Below are 21,524 nucleotides of genomic sequence, written 5' to 3'. Positions count from 1 at the left end.
CTGGCTGTGAAGCCATGTCTAATTCCTGGACCGGAGTCTTAGACTAGCATTGCACTGATTCCTGGAATTCTCATTAAGAATTTTGATACCTTTTCCCACTTAATTTTCGAAAAACACAAAAAAATTTACAAAATCATAAAAAAACCAAAAATATTTGATGTTTCTTGCTTAAGTCTAGTGTCTCATCTTAAGTTTGGTGTCAATTGCATGCATTCATTCATGTGTCTTAAGGATCTTTAAGTAATTCTTGATGATTTCTTACTCTGATCTTTGAATTCTTTTGGCTTGAGTGTTTATGTGTCTCATATAGTGTCAGTAGTATACAAACTGCTAAGTTTGGTGTCTTGCATGCATTGTTATTTGATTCTTGTTGCATTTTGATTATTAAAAATCCAAAAATATTTTTAATTTGTGTCTTTTCAAGTCAATGTTACAAAGAATTGAAGATTCAGAACATACTGCAGAGGAATTATACAGAAAAAGCTGAGCATTCAAAAATGCCCAGTGAAGAAGACAGACTGGCGTTTAAACGCCAGCCAGGGTACCTGGTTGGGCGTTTAACGCCCAAAAAGGTAGCATTTTGGGCGTTAAACGCCAGAATGTATACCATTCTGGGCGTTTAACGCCAGGATGGTGCTAGGGGGAAGATTTTGTTTTCAAACCATTTTTTTTTCAAGTTTTCAAAGTTTTTCAAAATCAAATCTTTTTCAAATCATATCTTTTCAATCAAATGTTTTCAAAATCAATTTCTTTCCTTTTTCAAAGATACTTACTAACAATTAATGATTTGATTGAACATTTTTTGCCTTTTCTGTAAAGGAAGGTTTTATGTTTGAATCATATCTTTTCTTGTTAGGCAAGTCATCAATTTTTTTTTTAATCATATCTTTTCAAATTGTTTTCAAATCATATCTTTTAAAATTGTTTTCAAATCATATCTTCTCAATCACATCTTTTTAAAACCATAACTTTTCAATCAAACCTTTTCAATCACATCTTTTTCAAATTAGTTTTCAATCAAATCTTTTTAACTTCTAATCTCAAAATCTTTTTCAAAAATCACTTGATTTATCTTCCACTTTCAATTTTCGAAAATTATCAATCAAATTTTCGAAAATGTTTTCAAAATTTTTTAATTGAATTTTCGAAAATTCTCTTCCCTCCTTCCCACATCCTTCTATTTATGGAGTACCACTCCTTCTAAATGCACAATTCGAACCTTATCTAATTAAAGTTCGAATTCTTCTTCTCCTTCTTCTTTCTATTTCTCTTTTCCTCTTACACTTCAAGGAATCTCTATACTGTGACATAGAGGATTCCACATTTTCTTTTTCTCTTTTCTTTCATATGAGCAGGAGCAGAGACAAAGGCATTCTTGTTGAAGCTGACCCTGAACCTGAGAGAACCTTGAAGCGAAAGCTAAGAGAAGCTAGAGCACAACTCTCTGTTGAGGACCTGACCGAATTCTTCAAGGAAGAAGAACCCATGGCAGCCGAAAACAACAACAATGCCAACAATGCAAGGAAGGTGCTGGGTGACTTCACTGCACCTACTCCTGATTTCTATGGGAGAAGCATCTCTATCCCTGCCATTGGAGCAAACAACTTTGAGCTTAAGCCTCAATTAGTTTCTCTAATGCAACAGAATTGCAAGTTCCATGGACTTCCAATGGAAGATCCTCATCAGTTCTTAGCTGAATTCTTGCAAATCTGTGACACAGTCAAGACTAATGGGGTTAACCCTGAGGTCTACAGACTGATGCTATTCCCTTTTGCTGTAAGAGACAGAGCTAGAATATGGTTGGATTCTCAACCTAAAGAAAGCCTGGACTCTTGGGAAAAGCTAGTCAATGCCTTCTTGGCAAAGTTCTTTCCACCACAAAGATGGAGTAAGCTTAGAGTGGAAGTCCAAACCTTCAGACAGAAGGATGGAGAATCCCTCTATGAAGCTTGGGAAAGATACAAACAATTAATCAGAAGATGTCCTTCTGACATGCTTTCTGAATGGAGCATCATAGGTATTTTCTATGATGGTCTCTCTGAACTATCCAAGATGTCTTTGGATAGCTCTGCTGGAGGATCTCTTCATCTGAAGAAGACGCCTGCAGAAGCTCAAGAATTGATTGAAATGGTTGCAAATAACCAATTCATGTACACTTCTGAAAGGAATCCTGTGAATAATGGGACTAGTTAGAAGAAAGGAGTTCTTGAGATTGACACTCTGAATGCCATACTGGCTCAGAACAAGATATTGACTCAACAAGTCAATTTGATTTCTCAAAGTCTGTCTGGAATGCAAAATGCACCAAACAGTACTAAGGATGCTTCATCTGAGGAAGAAGCTTATGATCCTGAGAACCCTTCCATGGAAGAGGTGAATTACCTAGGAGAACCCTATGGAAACACCTATAATTCCTCATGGAGAAATCACCCAAATCTCTCATGGAAGAATCAAGAGAGACCTCAACAAGGTTTCAATAATAATAATGGTGGAAGAAACAGGTTTAGCAATGGCAAGCCTTTTCCATCATATTCTCAGCAACAGATAGAGAGTTCTAAGCAGAGTACTTCTGACTTAGCAACAATGGTCTCTGATCTAATAAAGACCACTCAAAGTTTCATGAATGAAACAAGGTCCTCCATCAGAAATTTGGAAGGACAAGTGGGACAGCTGAGCAAGAAAATTACTGAACTCCCTCCTAGCACTCTCCCAAGTAATACAGAAGAAAATCCAAAAGGAGAGTGCAAAGCCATAGACATGGCCGAATATGGAGAGGAAAGAGAGGAGGTGGACGCCACTGAGGAATACCTCAATGGGCGTGCACCAACCTCCTCTGAGTTCCCCAATGAGGAACCATGGGAATCTGAGGCTCAAATTGAGACCATAGAGATTCCATTGGACTTACTTCTGCCTTTCATGAGCTCTGATGAGTATTCTTCCTCTGAAGAGGATGAGTATGTCACTGAAGAGCAAGTTGCTAAATACCTTGGAGCAATCATGAAACTAAATGACAAGTTATTTGGAAATGAGACTTGGGAGGATGAACCTCCCTTGCTCACCAAAGAACTGGATGACTTGTCTAGGCAGAAACTGCCTCAAAAGAGGCAGGATCCTGGGAAGTTTTCTATACCTTGTACCATAGGCACCATGACCTTCAAGAAGGCCTTGTGTGACTTAGGGTCAAGTGTAAACCTCATGCCCCTCTCTGTAATGGAGAAATTAGGGATCTTTGAGGTGCAAGCTGCAAGAATCTCATTAGAGATGGCAGACAATTCAAGAAAACAAGCTCATGGACTTGTAGAGAATGTTTTGGTGAAGATTGAAGACCATTACATCCCTACTGATTTCATAGTCCTAGAGACTGGAAAGTGCATGGATGAATCCATCATCCTTGGCAGACCCTTCCTAGCCACAGCAAAGGCTGTGATTGATGTTGATAGAGGAGAGTTGATCATTCAAGTGAATGAAGAATCCTTGGTGTTTAAGGCCCAAGGACATCCCTCTATCATCATGGAGAGGAAGCATGAAGAGCTTCTCTCAAAACAGAGCCAAGCAGAGCCCCCACAGTCAAACTCTAAGTTTGGTGTTGGGAGGCCACAACCAAACTCTAAGTTTGGTGTTGAACCCCCACATTCAAACTCTAAGTTTGGTGTTGGGAGGTTCCAACACGGTTCTGAGTATTTCTGAGGCTCCATGAGAGTCCTCTGTCAAGCTACTGACATTAAAGAAGCGCTTGTTGGGAGGCAACCCAATGTTTTATAGTTAACTACTTTCTTTTGTTATTTTATTTTTTTTTTGTAGGTTGATGATCATAAGAAGTCACAAAAACAATGAAAAAAGCAAAAACAGAATGAAAAACAGGAAGAAAAACAGCACACCCTGGAGGAAGAAGCTGCTGGCGTTTAAACGCCAGTAAGCCTAGCAGTTGGGCGTTTAACGCCCAGTCTGGCACCATTCTGGGCGTTTAACGCCAGAAAGGGGCACCAGACTGGCGTTAAACGCCAGGAAAGGGCAACAACCTGGCGTTAAACGCCAGGAATGGGCACCAGCCCGGCGTTTAACGCCAGAAATAGCTCAAAACGTGATTTTGAGCAACATTTGGTGCAGGGATGACTTTTCCTTGACACCACAGGATCTGTGGACCCCACAGGACCCCACCATTACTCTCTCTCTTCCTCCCCCATTCACCAATCACCTCAATACCTCTTCCCCAAAAACCCTTCACTTATCAAATCCCATCTTTCTCTTCACCACTCACATCCATCCTTCATAAATCCCCACCAACCTCACCCTTCATATTCAAACCACTTTCCCTCCCAAACCCACCCATAATGGCCGAACCTTTACCCCCCTCTCCCCTATAAATACCCTTCTTCAACTCTTCATTTTCACACAACCTAAACACCCCTTCTTTCCCTTCTTGGCCGAACACACCACCTTCTCCCTCTTCCTCATTTTCTTCTTCTTCTACTCTCTTCTTTCTTCTTTTGCTCGAGGACGAGCAAACATTTTAAGTTTGGTGTGGTAAAAGCGTTGCTTTTTGTTTTTCCATAACCATTTATGGCATCCAAGGCCGGAGAAACCTCTAGAAAGAGGAAAGGGAAGGCAAAAGCTTCCACCTCCGAGTCATGGGAGATGGATAGATTCCTCTCAAGGGTGCATCAAGACCACTTCTATGAAGTTATGGCCTTGAAGAAGGTGATCCCCGAAGTCTCCTTTTCACTCAAAAAGGGTGAATATCCAGAGATCCGCCATGAGATCCGAAGAAGAGGTTGGGAAGTACTCACCAACCCCATTCAACAAATCGGAATCTTGATGGTTCAAGAGTTCTATGCCAATGCATGGATTACCAAGAACCATGACCAATGTGTGAACCCGAATCCAAAGAATTATCTCACTATGGTTCGGGGGAAATACTTGGATTTTAGTCCAGAGAGTGTGAGGGTGGCGTTCAACTTGCCTATGATGCAAGGAGATGAGCATCCTTACACTAGAAGGGTCAACTTTGATCAAAGGTTGGACCAAGTCCTCACAACCATATGTGAAGAGGGCGCACAATGGAAGCAAGATTCAAGAGGAAAGCCGGTTCAATTGAGAAGGCATGACCTCAAGCCCGTGGCTAGAGGATGGTTAGAGTTCATACAACGCTCAATCATTCCCACTAGCAACCGGTCCGAAGTTACCATAGACCGGGCCATCATGATCCATAGCATCATGATTGAAGAAGAAATAGAGGTTCATGAGGTTATAGCCCAAGAACTCTACAAGGTTGCGGACAAGACCTCCACTTTGGCAAGGTTAGCCTTTCCTCATCTCATCTGTCACCTCTGTTATTCAGTTGGAGTTGACATAGAAGGAGATACTCCCATTGATGAGGACAAGCCCATCACCAAGAAAAAGATGGAGTACACAAGAGACCCCTCTCATCATGAGATCCCTGAGATACCTCAAGGGATGCACTTTCCTCCACAAAATTATTGGGAGCAACTAAACACCTCCCTAGGAGAATTGAGTTCCAACATGGGACAACTAAGGGTGGAGCACCAAGAACATGCCATCCTCCTCCATGAAATTGGAGAAGATCAAAGGATCATGAGAGAGGAGCAACAAAGACAAGGAAGAGACATTGAGGAGCTCAAACACTCCATAGGATCTTCAAGAGAAAGAAAGAGCCGCCATCACTAAGGTGGACCCGTTCTTTAATCCCCTTGTTCTTTATTTTTCTGTTTTTCGAATTTTAGTGCTTTATGTTTATCCATGTTTGTGTCTTATGATCATTAGTGTCTTAGTGTCTATGCCTTAAAGCTATGAATATGAATCCATCACCTTTCTTAAATGAAAACTGTTTTTATCACAAAAGAACAAGAAGTACAGGATTTCAAATTCATCTTTAAAACTAGCTTAATTAGTTTGATGTGGTGACAATACTTTTTGTTTTCTGAATGTATGCTTAAACAGTGCATATGTCTTTTGAATTTGTGATTCATGAATGTTAAAATTGTTGGCTCTTGAAAGAATGATGAAAAAGGAGACATGTTACTGAGGATCTGAAAAATCATAAAAATGATTCTTGAAGCAAGAAAAAGCAGTGAATACAAAAAAAAAATAGAGAAAAAGAAGGAGAAAAACGAAAAAAAAGGGAGAAAGAGAAAAAGAAAGAAAAAGAAAGAAATAAAGTTGTGATCCAAGGCAATAAGAGTGTGCTTAAGAACCCTGGACACCTCTAATTGGGGACTTTAGCAAAGCTGAGTCACAATCTGAAAAGGTTCACCCAATTATGTGTCTGTGGCATGTATGTATCCGGTGGTAATACTGGAAGACAGAGTGCTTTGGGCCACGGCCAAGACTCAATAAGTAGCTGTGTTTGAGAATCATCATACTTAGCTAGGAGAGTCAATAACACTATCTGGATTCGGAGTTCCTAAAGAAGCCAATCATTCTGAATTTCAAAGGATAAAGTGAGATGCCAAAACTATTCGGAGGCAAAAAGCTACTAGTCCCGCTCATCTAATTTGGAGCTTAGTTTCATTGATAATTTGGAGTCTATAGTATATTCTCTTCTTTTTATCTTATTTGATTTTCAGTTGCTTGGGGACAAGCAACAATTTAAGTTTGGTGTTGTGATGAGCAGATAATTTGTACGCTTTTTGGCATTGTTTTTAGTATGTTTTTGGTAGTTTTAGTTGAGTTTTTATTATATTTTTATTAGTTTTTAGTTAAAATTCACTTTTCTGGACTTTACTATGAGTTTGTGTGTTTTTCTGTGATTTCAGGTATTTTCTGGCTGAAATTGAGGGACCTGAGCAAAAATCTGATCCAGAGACTCAAAAGGACTGCAGATGCTGTTGGATTCTGACCTCCCTGCACTCGAAGTGGATTTTCTGGAGCTACAGAAGCCCAATTGGCGCGCTCTCAACGGCGTTAGAAAGTAGACATCCTGGGCTTTCCAGCAATATATAATAGTCCATACTTTTCCCAAGATTTGATGGCCCAAACCGCCGTTCAAAGTTACCTCAAGAAATTCCAGCGTTAAACGCCGGAACTGGCACCTAATTGGGAGTTAAACGCCCAAACTGGCACTAAAGCTGGCGTTTAACTCCAAGGAGAGTCTCTACACGAAATTGCTTCATTGCTCAGCCCAAGCACACACCAAGTGGGCCCGGAAGTGGATTTTTATGTCATTTACTCATCTATGTACTAGTTTTCTATAAGTAGGGCTTTTAGAAAGAGCTTTTAGAGAGACTTTGGTAGCTATCTTTGTTTTATGCTATCTTAGACTATTGGGAGGCTGGCCATTCGGCCATGCCTAGACCTTATGCTTATGTATTTTCAACGGTGGAGTTTCTACACACCATAGATTAAGGTGTGGAGCTCTGCTGTACCTCGAGTATTAATGCAATTACTATTGTTCTTCCATTCAATTCCGCTTGTTCTTTGTCCAAGATATCACTTGTTCTTCAACATGATGAAGGTGATGATTGACGCCCATCACCATCCTCACCCATGAACAAGGTGACTGACAACCATTCTTGTTCTACAAGCATCTGAGGCTTAGTGAATATCTCTTGGATTCCTGATTGCACGATGCATGGTTGATCGCCTGACAACCGAGTGCTCGCCTGACAAACGAGCCAACCATTCCGTGAGATCAGAATCTTCGTGGTAAAGGCAGGACTTGATGGCAGCATTCAAGAGAATCCGGAAGGTCTAACCTTGTCTGTGGTATTCTGAGTAGGATTCAATGATTGAATGACTGTGACGTGCTTCAAACCTGTAACCTACTGGGCGTTAGTGACAGACGCAAAAGAGAGATTCTATTCCGGTAGGGGAGGGAACCAAACCGGTGATTGGCAGTACTGTGACAGAGTGCGTGCATTAGCTTTCACTGTGAGGAAGGGAGGTAGCTGCTGACAACAGTGAAACCCTACACGAGCTTGCCATGGAAAGGAGTAAGAAGGATTGGATGAAGGCAGTAGGAAAGCAGAGAGACGGAAGGGAAGGCATCTTCATACACTTGTCTGAAGCTCTTACACCAATGATATACATAAGTATCACTATCTTTATCTTTTATGCTATTTTCGTTCATCATCATATACATTTGAGTTTGCCTGACTAAGATTTACAAGATGACCATAGCTTGCTTCAATGCTAACAATCTCCGTGGGATCGACCCTTACTCACGTAAGGTATTACTTGGACGACCCAGTGCACTTGCTGGTTAGTTGTGCGAAGTTGTGTAATGCCATGGAATTGAACCACCAAGTTTTTGGAGTTCATGACCAGGGATTATGAGAGTTGTGAAAAGTATTGTTCACAATTTCGCGCACCAGGTTAGCTGTTGGGCGTTTAACGCCCAGTCTGGCACCATTCTGGGCGTTTAACGCCAGAAAGGGGCACCAGACTGGCGTTAAACTCCAGAAAAGGGCAAGAACCTGGCGTTAAACGCCAGGAATGGGCACCAGCCCGGCGTTTAACGCCAGAAATGGCTCAAAATGTGATTTTGAGCAACATTTGGTGCAGGGATGACTTTTTCTTGACACCACAGGATCTGTGGACCCCACAGGACCCCACCACCACTCTCTCTCTTCTTCCCCCATTCACCAATCACCTCAATACCTCTTCCCCAAAAACCCTTCACCTATCAAATCCCATCTTTCTCTTCACCACTCACATCCATCCTTCATAAAACCCCACCTAACCTTCCATTCAAATTCAAACCACTTTCCCACCCAAACCTAACCATTATGGCCGAACTCCATCTCCCCTCTCTCCTATAAATACCCTTCTTCACTCCTTCATTTTCACACAACCTAAACACCACTTCTCCCCTTCTTTGGCCGAATACAAAGCCATCCCTTTCTCCCTCATTTCTTCTTCTTCTACTCTCTTCTTTCTTCTTTTGCTCGAGGACGAGCAAATCCTTTAAGTTTGGTGTGGTAAAAGCGTTGCTTTTTCGTTTTTCTATAACCATTTATGGCATCCAAGGCCGGAGAAACCTCTAGAAAGAGGAAAGGGAAGGCAAAAGCTTCCACCTCCGAGTCATGGGAGATGGAGAGATTCATCTCAAGGGTGCATCAAGACCACTTCTATGAAGTTTGGCCTTGAAGAAGGTGATCCCCGAGGTCCCCTTTTCACTCAAAAAGGGTGAATATCCGGAGATCCGCCATGAGATCCGAAGAAGAGGTTGGGAAGTACTTACCAACCCCATTCAACAAGTCGGAATCTTGATGGTTCAAGAGTTCTATGCCAATGCATGGATCACAAAGAACCATGATCAAAGTATGAACCCGAATCCAAAGAATTATCTTACTATGGTTCGGGGGAATTACTTGGATTTTAGTCCGAAAAGTGTAAGGTTGGCATTCAATTTGCCCATGATGCAAGGAGATGAACATCCTTACACTAGAAGGGTCAACTTTGATCAAAGGTTGGACCAAGTCCTCACAGTCATATGTGAAGAGGGCGCACAATGAAAGAGAGATTCAAGAGGCAAGCCGGTTCAATTGAGAAGGCATGACCTCAAGCCCGTGGCTAGAGGATGGTTAGAGTTTATACAACGCTCAATCATTCCCACTAGCAACCGGTCCGAAGTTACCATAGACCGGGCCATCATGATTCATAGCATCATGATTGGAGAAGAAGTGGAAGTTCATGAGGTTATAGCCCAAGAACTTTATAAGGTGGCGGACAAGTCCTCTACCTTAGCAAGGTTAGCCTTTCCTCATCTCATTTGTCACCTCTGTTATTCAGTTGGAGTTGACATAGAAGGAGATACCCCCATTGATGAGGACAAGCCCATTACCAAGAAAAGGATGGAGTACACAAGAGACCCCACTCATCATGAGATCCCTGAGATTCCTCTCAAGGGATGCACTTTCCTCCACAAAACTATTGGGAGCAACTAAACACCTCCCTAGGAGAACTGAGTTCCAACATGGGACAACTAAGGGTGGAGCATCAAGAACACTCCATCATCCTTCATGAAATTAGAGAAGACCAAAGAATCATGAGGGAGGAGCAACAAAGACAAGGAAGAGACATTGAGGAGCTCAAGCACTCCATAGGATCTTCAAGAGAAAGAAAGAGCCGCCATCACTAAGGTGGACCCGTTCTTTGATTTCCTTGTTCTTTATTCTTCTATTTTTCGAATTTTATGCTTATGTTTATCCATGTTTGTGTCTTGTGATCATTAGTGTCTTAGTGTCTATGCCTTAAAGTTATGAATGTCCTATGAATCCATCACCTTTCTTGAATAAAAACGTGCTTAATTGAGAAAAAAGGAAAGAATTGCATGAATTTTGAATTTTATAATAGTTTAATTATTTTGATGTGGTGGCAACACTCTTGTTCTCTGAATGTATGCTTAAACAGTGCATATGTATCTTGAATTTGTGGTTCATGAAGGTTGGCTCTTGAAAGAATGATGAAAAAGGAGACATGTTACTGAGGATCTGAAAAATCATTAAAAATGATTCTTGAAGCAAGAAAAAGCAGTGAATACAAAAAAAAAACCGAAAAAAAAAAGAAAAAAAGAAAAAAAAAAGAGAAAAAAAAAAAGAAGAGAGAATAAAGTTGTGATCCAAGGCAAAAAGAGTGTGCTTAAGAACCCTGGACACCTCTAATTGGGGACTTTAGCAAAGCTGAGTCACAATCTGAAAAGGTTCACCCAATTATGTGTCTGTGGCATGTATGTATCCGGTGGTAATACTGGAAGACAGAGTGCTTTGGGCCACGGCCAAGACTCAATAAGTAGCTGTGTTCAAGAATCATCATACTTAACTAGGAGAATCAATAACACTATCTGGATTCTGAGTTCCTAAAGAAGCCAACCATTCTGAATTTCAAAGGATAGAGTGAGATGCCAAAACTGTTCAGAGGCAAAAAGCTAAAAGCCCCGCTCATCTAATTAATACTGATCTTCATAGATGTTTTTGGAATTCATTGCATATTCTCTTCTTTTTATCTTATTTTATTTTCAGTTGCTTGAGGACAAGCAACAATTTAAGTTTGGTGTTGTGATGAGCGGATAATTTATACACTTTTTGGCATTGTTTTTAGTATATTTTTGGTAGTTTTAGTTGAGTTTTTAGTATATTTTTATTAAGTTTTAGTTAAAATTAACTTTTCTGGACTTTACTATGAGTTTGTGTGTTTTTCTGTGATTTCAGGTATTTTCTGGCTGAAATTGAGGGACCTGAGCAAAAATCTGATTCAGAGACTGAAAAGGACTACAGATGCTGTTGGATTCTGACCTCCCTGCACTCGAAGTAGATTTTCTGGAGCTACAGAAGCCCAATTGGCGCGCTCTCAACGGCGTTGGAAAGTAGACATCCTGGGCTTTCCAGCAATATATGATAGTCCATACTTTGCCCAAGATTTGATGGCCCAAATCGGCGTTCAAAGTCACCTCAAGAAATCCCAGCGTTAAACGCTGGAACTGGCACCCAAATGGGAGTTAAACGCCCAAACTGGCATAAAAGCTGGCGTTTAACTCCAAGAAGAGTCTCTACACGAAAATGCTTCATTGCTCAGCCCAAGCACACACCAAGTGGGCCCGGAAGTGGATTTTTATGTCATTTACTCATCTCTGTACACCCTAGGCTACTAGTTTTCTATAAGTAGGACCTTTTACTATTGTATTAGAGGACTTTGGTAGCTATCTTCATTTTATGCTATCTTAGATCATTGGGAGGCTGGCCATTCGGCCATGCCTAGACCTTATGCTTATGTATTTTCAGCGGTGGAGTTTCTACACACCATAGATTAAGGTGTGGAGCTCTGCTGTACCTCGAGTATTAATGCAATTACTATTGTTCTTCCATTCAATTCCGCTTGTTCTTGTTCTAAGATATCACTTGTTCTTCAACTTGATGAATGTGATGATCCGTGACACTCATCATCATTCTCACTTATGAACAAGGTGACTGACAACCACTTTTGTTCTACAAGCAACCAAGGCTCTAGTGAATATCTCTTGGATTCCTGATTGCACGATGCATGGTTGATCGCCTGACAACCGAGTGCTCGCCTGACAAACGAGCCAACCATTCCGTGAGATCAGAGTCTTCGTGGTATAGGCGAGAACTGATGGCAGCATTCAAGAGAATCCGGAAGGTCTAACCTTGTCTGTGGTATTCTGAGTAGGATTCAATGACTGAATGACTGTGACGTGCTTCAAACTCCTAGCAGGCGGGGCGTTAGTGACAGACGCAAAAGTATCGATGGATATTATTCCGGCCTGACCGAGAACCGACAGCTGAATTCCGCTATGCTGTGACAGAGCATATGCAATCGCTTTCACTGAGAGGATGGGAGGTAGCCATTGACAACGGTGAAACCCTACACGAGCTTGCCATGGAAAGGAGTAGGAAGGATTGGATGAAGACAGTAGGAAAGCAGAGAGACGGAAGGAAAGGCATCTTCATGCGCTTATCTGAAGTTCCTACCAATGAATTACATAAGTATCTCTATCTTTATCTTTTATGTTATTTTCGTTCATCACCATATACATTTGAGTCTGCCTGACTAAGATTTGCAAGATGACCATAGCTTGCTTCATACTAACAATCTCCGTGGGATCGACCCTTACTCACGTAAGGTATTACTTGGACGACCCAGTGCACTTGCTGGTTAGTTGTGCGAAGTTGTGTAATGCCATGGAATTGAACTACCAAGTTTTTGGAGTTCATGACCGGGGATTATGAGAGTTGTGAAAAGTATTGTTCACAATTTCGCGCACCAACGCGCACGCGTCGTTGTCCAAATAACCCACCCACGCACACGCGTGCGCGTCGTTTCCATTTCATCAATCCACGCTTACGCGCACATGACGCGCAAGCGTGGATTGCTCTGTTTCACCCACTTTCTTTTCTTCTCGTCTGTTTCCATTTCTTTCCTTCTTCTTTTCTCTTCTTCCCTTCTCTCACCCTTCAGTCATCATCCAACACTACCAAACATCATCCATAACCATTTCTTTTAGTTAGTTAGTTACTTGTTTATTTAGTTTAATTTTTCATTTCATTTTCTATTTTTCATTATAAGTGTTGGATTACTGATTTTGTTGCTAATTCTTGCTGCCTATTATTAACTGAATGCTATCTTAGCATAATTATTGTTAATTCTTATTGTTGGATTTAATTGTTGAAGTTATATGTTGTTACTTGGTTTTGGGTTCTTAATGCTTAATGTTTGTGAGCACCAAATACATGTTACATTGCCTTTAAGCTTCTAAACTCTTATGAATTGCATGTTTTGGCCACCATGCATTCATCATCCATTGCTAGGCAATTGTATATTATCATTGCTTTTTTTTAGGTGATGCTTGTTTGTGATTTACCTTATTCACATCACCTATTTCATGCATTGAGATTTTGGAATTGTGAAATTGGATTGAAAGCTTGCCTAGCGATATATTTTTGAGCTTTCTAAGCTTTGTGGACCATGTTTGCTATGTGATTAATTTTGACTTCTATATTCTTTTCCCTAAGTTCCATAGCATCCATGTGTTTCACCTCTATGTGACTTAGGTGTTGTAACAACTTCAATATGTGTCATTGTTTGATGTGTGAGCTCTGTATACCATTTTGTTCATTAAATTTACTTACACATCAATCAATGTCCATGCACTATCCAATTTCACAATTGCTTGATTTTTGCTTGAATGCTTTTATGCTTCTTCACTACTTGTTGGGTTATTTTAGCCTACAAGTCTTTTAAAGTATCTCAAGCACACTAGAATGAGTGAAGTGCATGTTCTCTTTTGTATAATTGTGACAAGATTTTTAAATACTAGGGTGTGAGTTTTAAACTACATGCAAGTTAGAACCCATACAACTATTTTTCATCAGTCACACCAATTCACTCACTCAATTCTAGTGATTTACCTCATTCCAACAATTCACGCTTCCTTGCTTTTGTATTTTCTCATCTTACGGTGTTTATTTTGTTTTTCATGATTGATGCACCATAAGCAAAAATGGAAGCGGGAGAAGAACACACAGCAACCAGTTGACCTACCAGCTGAAGGTAGCAACTAGGAAAGTCGCCATACCCCCTTGCTCTTCTTTGGATGCACCGAGGACGGTGCAAACTTTTAAGTGTGGGGAGGTCATCCGACCACTCGGTATTTTTGGGTAACAAGTTTCTAATCCCAACACTTTTACATTTCATTTTAGAATTTTTAGTTGCATTTTCTTGTTTTGCATATGTATATATTAAGCTTAGTCAAAATCATGATATTTTCCAAGAATTTTATCTATAGGGCACCCCAATTGATTGAAAAAAAATTTAGAACTTGCTTGAATTATACAATTGTGGATCATGTTTTTGAGCTAAGAACACAAGCATGTGAGATTTGAGCCTAATTGTGTGGTTGCATCATACATAACCACTTATTTTCATTCTTGTGTGCAATATTCTCTTCCTATGATTGTGATATTTGATTTGTTTAATTCTATATGTCCATTATTTTATGTATATATACACTTATATGATTGAGGCCATTGTTTCATTAGCTCACTTACCCAAATAGCCTACCTTTTATCTTCCATTGTTAGCCAATTTTGAGCCTATGCTTAACCCATTTGTTCTTAATTGTAGCACATTATAAGCCTAAGTAAAAAACAATAAATGTCCCTTGTTTGGATCTTTGATTAGCTTAGGCTAGTGAGAGTTCTTATCATTCAAGTTTGGGAGAGTTAGGAACATTGGTTGGGATGAAAATGTATTTTTGTCAATATTTTGAGAAATTGGGTATATACTCATGCATTGAATGTAAAACCATATGCATTGATACTTTTGTATATACTTTATTTCAAAAAGAAAAAAATATAAAATAATATATATATATATATATATATATATATATATATATATATATCAAAAGAAAAAAATAGAAAAAGAAAGAAAAAGAATTACAATAAAAAGGGGACAAAATGCCCCAAGGTTCAAAGTTCAATAATAATCAATGCATATGTGTGGTGATCAAAAGAGAATGCATGTGTGAAAAGTGAAGAATGGGTAGTTAGCTTTGTTTAGAATTGTATAGGTCGTCATAGGTTAGGTGGGAAGTTTAAGTTAATCAAAGATTCAAATTTCAAGCTCACTTGACCATATGCATCCTACCTTGACCCTAGCCCCATTACAACCTATGGGAAGCCCTCATGATATTTGTATGCATGCATAAAGTAATTGTTGATTGTTAGATGAAAAACAAATCTTGGAAAGCATGATTAGGGAGAATTGAGTGAATAAACCCCATACACTTGAGCGACTAGAGCGGATACACATCCGGTGAGGGTTCGATCGCTCAATTACATGTTTCCACCCATGATCATCTTTTCTTGCAAGTTTATAAAATCTTTCAATAATTCAATTCAATTGTGGGATGATTTGACTACAATTGCTTTAGCCCTAGTACTTGTATGTATATTCTTGGAAGTTGACTTATTTTGACCAAGCAATTTCATTCATTTAGATAGATTGCATATAGATAGGTTGCATTTAGTTAGTTGCATTGAATAAATGTTGATACCCTTTGTTTCTTTCTTGATTTTAGCATGAGGACATGCTTAGTTTAAGTGTGAAGAGATTTGATAAACCCCAATTTTGTGGTTTATCTTATGCTTATTTTAGAGGATTTTATCACCTTTTCCCACATTTATCCAATAAAATAGCATGGTTTTGTAATTCTCCCTTGAATTGTGCTTAAGTGTAAAAACATGCTTTTTAGGCCTTTAAATTGGTGATTTTAACTCACTTTAATTCCATTCGATGCCTTGATATGTTTGTTGAGTAATTTCAGGTTCATAAGGCAAGTATTGGATGGAAGAAGTGAGGAGAAAAGCATGCAAAGTGGGAGAACTCATGAAGAAATGAAGGGACCGTAAAGCTGTCAAGCCTGACATATTCGCACTCAAATGACCATACCTTGAGCTACAAAGGTTCAAATAAGGAGGTTTCAGTTGCGTTGGAAAGTAACATCCGGGGCTTCGAAATGATATCAATTTTGTCATATGTTGCTTCGAGTGTCGGGGTGCGCACGTGCAATGTGCGCAGATGCGCCGATAGAGCACGTGACCCACTAAAGAGCAATTCGTGGCCAGCGATTTCTAGCTCATTTTGGGCCCAATCCAACTCATTTCTGATGCTATTGAACCCAAGGATTGAGGAGGGGAATGAACCAAGTAGTCATAGTTTAGTTTTTACCATGTTTTAGGGTAGAATTCTAGAGAGAGAGGCTCTCTCCTCTCTCTAGATTTAGGATAGAAATTAGGGTAAAGTTAGGTTAATCACTCTCAAATTCATCTTTCAATTCTTGTTTTGATTTCAATTCTCTTTACATTTTAGTGTTCTATTGTCTTTGTTCTTCTAGTTTCTCTTGTTAATCTCTTATTTTGTCCTCTTTTATGTTTATGAACATTTGTTGATTTCAATTTTTTTTAATGCAAATTTATGTTTCCATGTCTCTTTTATGTTGATCTTGATTGTTATTATTGATTTCTTTTTCATGATAGTTATGGGTTCTTTTAATTTTTGCATTTTATGATGTTTACTTTTCTTGCACTCTAGGTGTTTGTTAAAATGCTTTCACTAGTTTTTGAGTAGTTTCCTCTACTCTTGGCTTAGGCTAAGGGAATTGAGTGACCTTGAGTCATTGAGTCTTAATGAATTGGTAATTTGAGAACCCTTGGTGATCAATTTGATATCCATTGACACTAGCCTACTACTAGGTTAATTAGTAGTGAGGTTAGACCTTATGGGTTGATGTGATCAAGCCTATTTGACGTACTTCAAGCCTAGGAGTAAATATTACGTACTTAAGGCTTTGGAAGTAGACTTAATAAGTTGGCCTCTCATAATTATCAATATATGGTTTGTAGACAAGGATGGTAATCTCAATTACCTATGTCTAGCCAAGAGTACTTTTCTATTTCTTTTGTTAGTTCTCTTTACTCTTGGCCTAGGTGGAGTAATTAGTGACGCTTGAGTTATCTAATTCATTTGATTGATTGACAATTGGAAGTTGCTAATTGATTTGGATACCACTGACACTAGTCTTTCCCTTGGGAGTTGGCTAGGACTTGTGGAATCAAGTTGATTCATCCACTTGACTTTCTTCCATGGTTAGAGGTTAACTAAGTGGTAGCAATGGACAATTTGTGATCACAATTAAGGAGGATAACTAGGATAGGACTTCTAGTTCTCATATCTAGCCAAGAGCTTTGTTAGTTGTTAGTTTATTTTCGTTACCATTTACATTTCTTGTTCAAAATCTCAAAAACCCCAAAATACCTCATAACCAATAATCATACACTTCATTGCAACTCCTTGTGAGACGACCCGGAGTCCAAATACTCCGGTTAATTCTTATTTGGGGTTTGGACTTTGTGACAACCAAAATTTTTGTATGAAAGGACTATTGTTGGTTTAGAAACTATACTTTACAACGAGCTTTCATTTGTGAAATTCTAAACTACACAAAAGTTCGATCATCAGTATGGTGGTAAAAAAATGGATTTTTCTATAATGAACTTTCCTATGAGACTTAGATTGTATTTTGCTATCCCCGCCTGTATATCACTATCCTCATATTCTATAATTTCTGGGTCATCATTAGAAACTAGAACCTGGTCTCTATTAGTTTGCTAGGTTGTGTTGGTGGTGGGCTTATTAGTGATATCTTAATAATCTGATTATGAAGGAATTTCTGCCATCTACAAACGAGGAGATAAACCACACAAACTGAAAAAAAAAAATAACAAACGAAGTGAGACGATCTCAATTTGGCAAGAAAACGAAAAATAACGTTACTCTCTTGGAGCAACTCTATTAGGTCAGTGCTAGCAGAGAAAACCCAAAGACAAAAAAAAATTAACTAATTTCTTCTTTTTTTTATCATTTGTATTTTTTTCTTCACTTGCATCTTCTTTTTTTTTTCTTTTTTTCTTGCATCTTCTTCTCATCTTTTTTTTCTTCTTTTGCATATCATCACCAACCTTTTTTTACTATGTTAAATGAACAAAAACAAGAACAGAGAAAATAAAAAAAATATACAAAACAAATAAAAAAGCAAGAACAATAAAAAAAAGAAAAAACAAACAACAACAATAATAATAATAATAATAAAATAAATAATGTATCTCATCCTTGCATAAGACAAAATATATAAGGAATAAGAATAAGAACAGCGTATTTATTGTTTTATCTCGTTTGCAGATTAAATATGATGTTATTATTCTTTACAGATTTTGTCTTCTCCAAAACGAGATACATTTATCATGAAATTATCCTATTTAAAGATGGGATAAATAATAAAGTGTAAAAAATTAAATACTCCAACATGTTTTAAAGATATATTAGTACTTTGATTAATTAGTTAGTTAAATAAATTACTGGATCTAGAAATTATTATAACAGATGGTTACTTTAGTTTCTTTAAGTTCAATTTCTTTAATCTTGATTTAGTCACTACTTTAAAAGCATTATCTCTGTACAATGTTAACACATGAATGAATACTATCTTTCAACTAATCTTCTCGTATCACTTTTCCTTTCTTCTCTTTCTCTCTTTGAACAGAAACCCTATACACATATGTATATCTATAATTTTTATATTTATCTTATTTATTTTAAAAAAAAAATCCCCATCCATGCTAAATATAATATTTATATTTATTTTATCCACAATTAAATTAAACATATCCCAATTAAATATAATCTATTAATCAAAATTTAATGTAAAAATCAGAGTATGCATACTTTTCCAGCATGATAACAGCGACGATGACGCGGTGGTACAAAAACCAAATTGAATGGTAATTCAAAAAGAGAGTTAGGATTTTTTTTCTTTTTAAAAGAAAATAAAAACAAGATGAATTACGGAGAGGGATAAAGGCAACCTATCTGGACAAAAAAAAAAAGAGATGCTGCTCCGGCGATAGAGAGAACGGTGACAGCAGCTCTTCTAACGGCGGTAAAGGCAAAGAGAGCAACTCAATTTGAGATGACGAAACAGGTTTCAGGCGACTTCGATCCAGTAGTCTTTGGAAGAGAATAAAGGTGGTCAGCTCTAGCGGAAGGTGGTCAGAGGGGCTGCCAGAGGTAGTTGCAGGGGAGAGAGATGAGAGAGGAGAATGGTAAAGAGAGAAGGGCATTTTCGAAAATGCGGGAGAATGGTCGCACCTTTTGAATTAGATCAAATTTATCAGCGGATAAATATGACGGTAAATTTATCAGCGGATAAATTTATTCCACTGCACCAAAATGCAGCGTTTCACAAAATGGGTTTATCGTCAGATAAATCCGACGGTAAATTTGCCTTTAGTTTTCGCACCTATTCTTTTATTATTTCCTACAATGATTACCGGTGAATTTATCGTTAGAATCCTAAATCTGCCGATAACCTTCTGACTTGATGAATTTGACTCCTTTGCCACCAGTAAATCTGATGGTCAAATCGCTTCTAACATGCGACAGTAAATCCGACAGAAAATTCGATGGTATTCAATATTTTTCTTGTAGTACAGATTTGCTTGAGATAATTGTGTTTATTTTTTATTTTGGCCTGATTTTGTGTTGGTTAAATCGGAGGCTACTAAGGATGTTTTTCTCCGAGACAATGATAAAAATGTCTTGTACCAATTTGAGAAAGTTTAAAATTCCTAAAGTAATTCCATCTGTTATGTCTGCTTCTATTTACCTCTCAAAAGTGTATTTTAAGATGTATATCATAAGAGACTTGGTCACCCTACTATGTCTCTTATACAAAAATGTGTTAATAAATCTCAATTACCAAAGAATAAAATTCAATCAAATTCTTCTTTGTGTGAATCTTGTTGTTTAGCTAAGTTTCACAAGCTACCTTTATGCATATTCTGATTCTGTTTATCATACAGCCCTTGAGTTAATTGTTTTTAATGTATGGGTCCATCACCTCTTCTTTCATTAAACAAATACAGGTATTATGTGTCTTTCATTGATATTGATTCAAGGAATACTAGCATTTACATGATATATAACAAGTCATAAGTTCTATCTGTGTTTAAATAGTATAAATTAGCTATGGAGAAGCAATTAGGATATTCTATAAAAGAATTACAAATTGATAATAATAGTGAATACCTCTCAAATTATTTCAAATAGTTTCTTATTAGTGAAGGCATTATAAACAGATTAACATGTCCTCACACACCTCAATAAAATGATTTAGCTGAGAAGAAATATAGACATGTAGGAGAAACAGGTTTGTCTTTTCTAGCTACTGATGCTCTTCCTTTAAAATTTCATGATGAAGCTTTTGAAAAAAAAAGTGTATTTGATCAATCATATGTCTACAATCACTCCTAATAATATATATCCTTTTGGATTTTTATTTGGTAGTGTTCTTAATTATAGCTTTTTAAAATTTTTTGGCTGTCTACGTTATCCTCATTTAAGATCCTATAATCAACATAAACTTAAACTAAAATCCAAGCTTGTATATTTCTTGGAAAAATCACCATATATATATAGAGATGTATTGTTTGATAAGATTATTTTTCCAGCTTCTTTTTTCTTTAATTCACAAAAAGTAGAAGCTTCAAATAATGTATCTGATACTGAAATGCTACCAGTAATTTTAACACTCCCCTACCCTCCTGATGAGCGGATAATTTATACACTTTTTGGCACTGTTTTTAGTATGTTTTTGGTATGATCTAGTTAGTTTTTAGTATATTTTTATTAGTTTTTAGCTAAAATTCACTTTTCTGGACTTTACTATGAGTTTGTGTGTTTTTCTGTGATTTCAGGTATTTTCTGGCTGAAATTGAGGGACCTGAGCAAAAATCTGATTCAGAGACTGAAAAGGACTGCAGATGCTGTTGGATTCTGACCTCCCTGCACTCAAAGTGGATTTTCTGGAGCTATAGAAGCCCAATTGGCGCGCTCTCAACGGCGTTAGAAAGTATACATCCTGGGCTTTCCAGCAATATATGATAGTCCATACTTTGTCCAAGATTTGATGGCCCAAACCGGCGTTCAAAGTCACCTCAAGAAATTCCAGCGTTAAACGCTGGAACTGGCACCCAAATGGGAGTTAAACGCCCAAACTGGCATAAAAGCTGGTGTTTAACTCCAAGAAGAGTCTCTACACGAAAATGCTTCATTGCTCAGCCCAAGCACACACCAAGTGGGTCCGGAAGTGGATTTTTATGTCATTTACTCATCTATGTAAACCTTAGGCTACTAGTTTTCTATAAGTAGGACATTTTGCTATTGTATTTTCATCTTTGGATCTTTGGATCTTTGGATCTTTGGATCTTTGGATTATTTTAGATCCTTTGATCATCTTTGGACATCTAGTTCTTAGATCATTGGGAGGCTGGCCTCACGGCCATGCCTAGACCTTGTTCTTATGTATTTTCAACGGTGGAGTTTCTACACACCATAGATTAAGGTGTGGAGCTCTGCTGTACCTCGAGTATTAATGCAATTACTATTGTTCTTCCATTCAATTCCGCTTGTTCTTTGTCCAAGATATCACT

The 21,524-nt window shown here is 38.1% G+C and overlaps 1 non-coding gene across 1 annotated transcript; it reads right to left on the bottom strand.

The window, feature by feature from the left end:
* Positions 1 to 1,890: 1,890 nt before the first annotated feature.
* LOC130983404 (small nucleolar RNA R71) lies at positions 1,891 to 1,998 on the bottom strand. Its single transcript, XR_009087397.1, has one exon. It is a non-coding gene; the product is annotated as a small nucleolar RNA R71 (small nucleolar RNA).
* Positions 1,999 to 21,524: the final 19,526 nt, after the last annotated feature.

This window comes from Arachis stenosperma, chromosome 5 (genome assembly GCF_014773155.1).
Source record: "Arachis stenosperma cultivar V10309 chromosome 5, arast.V10309.gnm1.PFL2, whole genome shotgun sequence".
Taxonomy (NCBI): domain Eukaryota; kingdom Viridiplantae; phylum Streptophyta; class Magnoliopsida; order Fabales; family Fabaceae; genus Arachis; species Arachis stenosperma.
The sequence above is the reverse complement of the archived record's forward strand: the minus strand, read 5'-3'. Positions and strand labels throughout refer to the sequence as shown.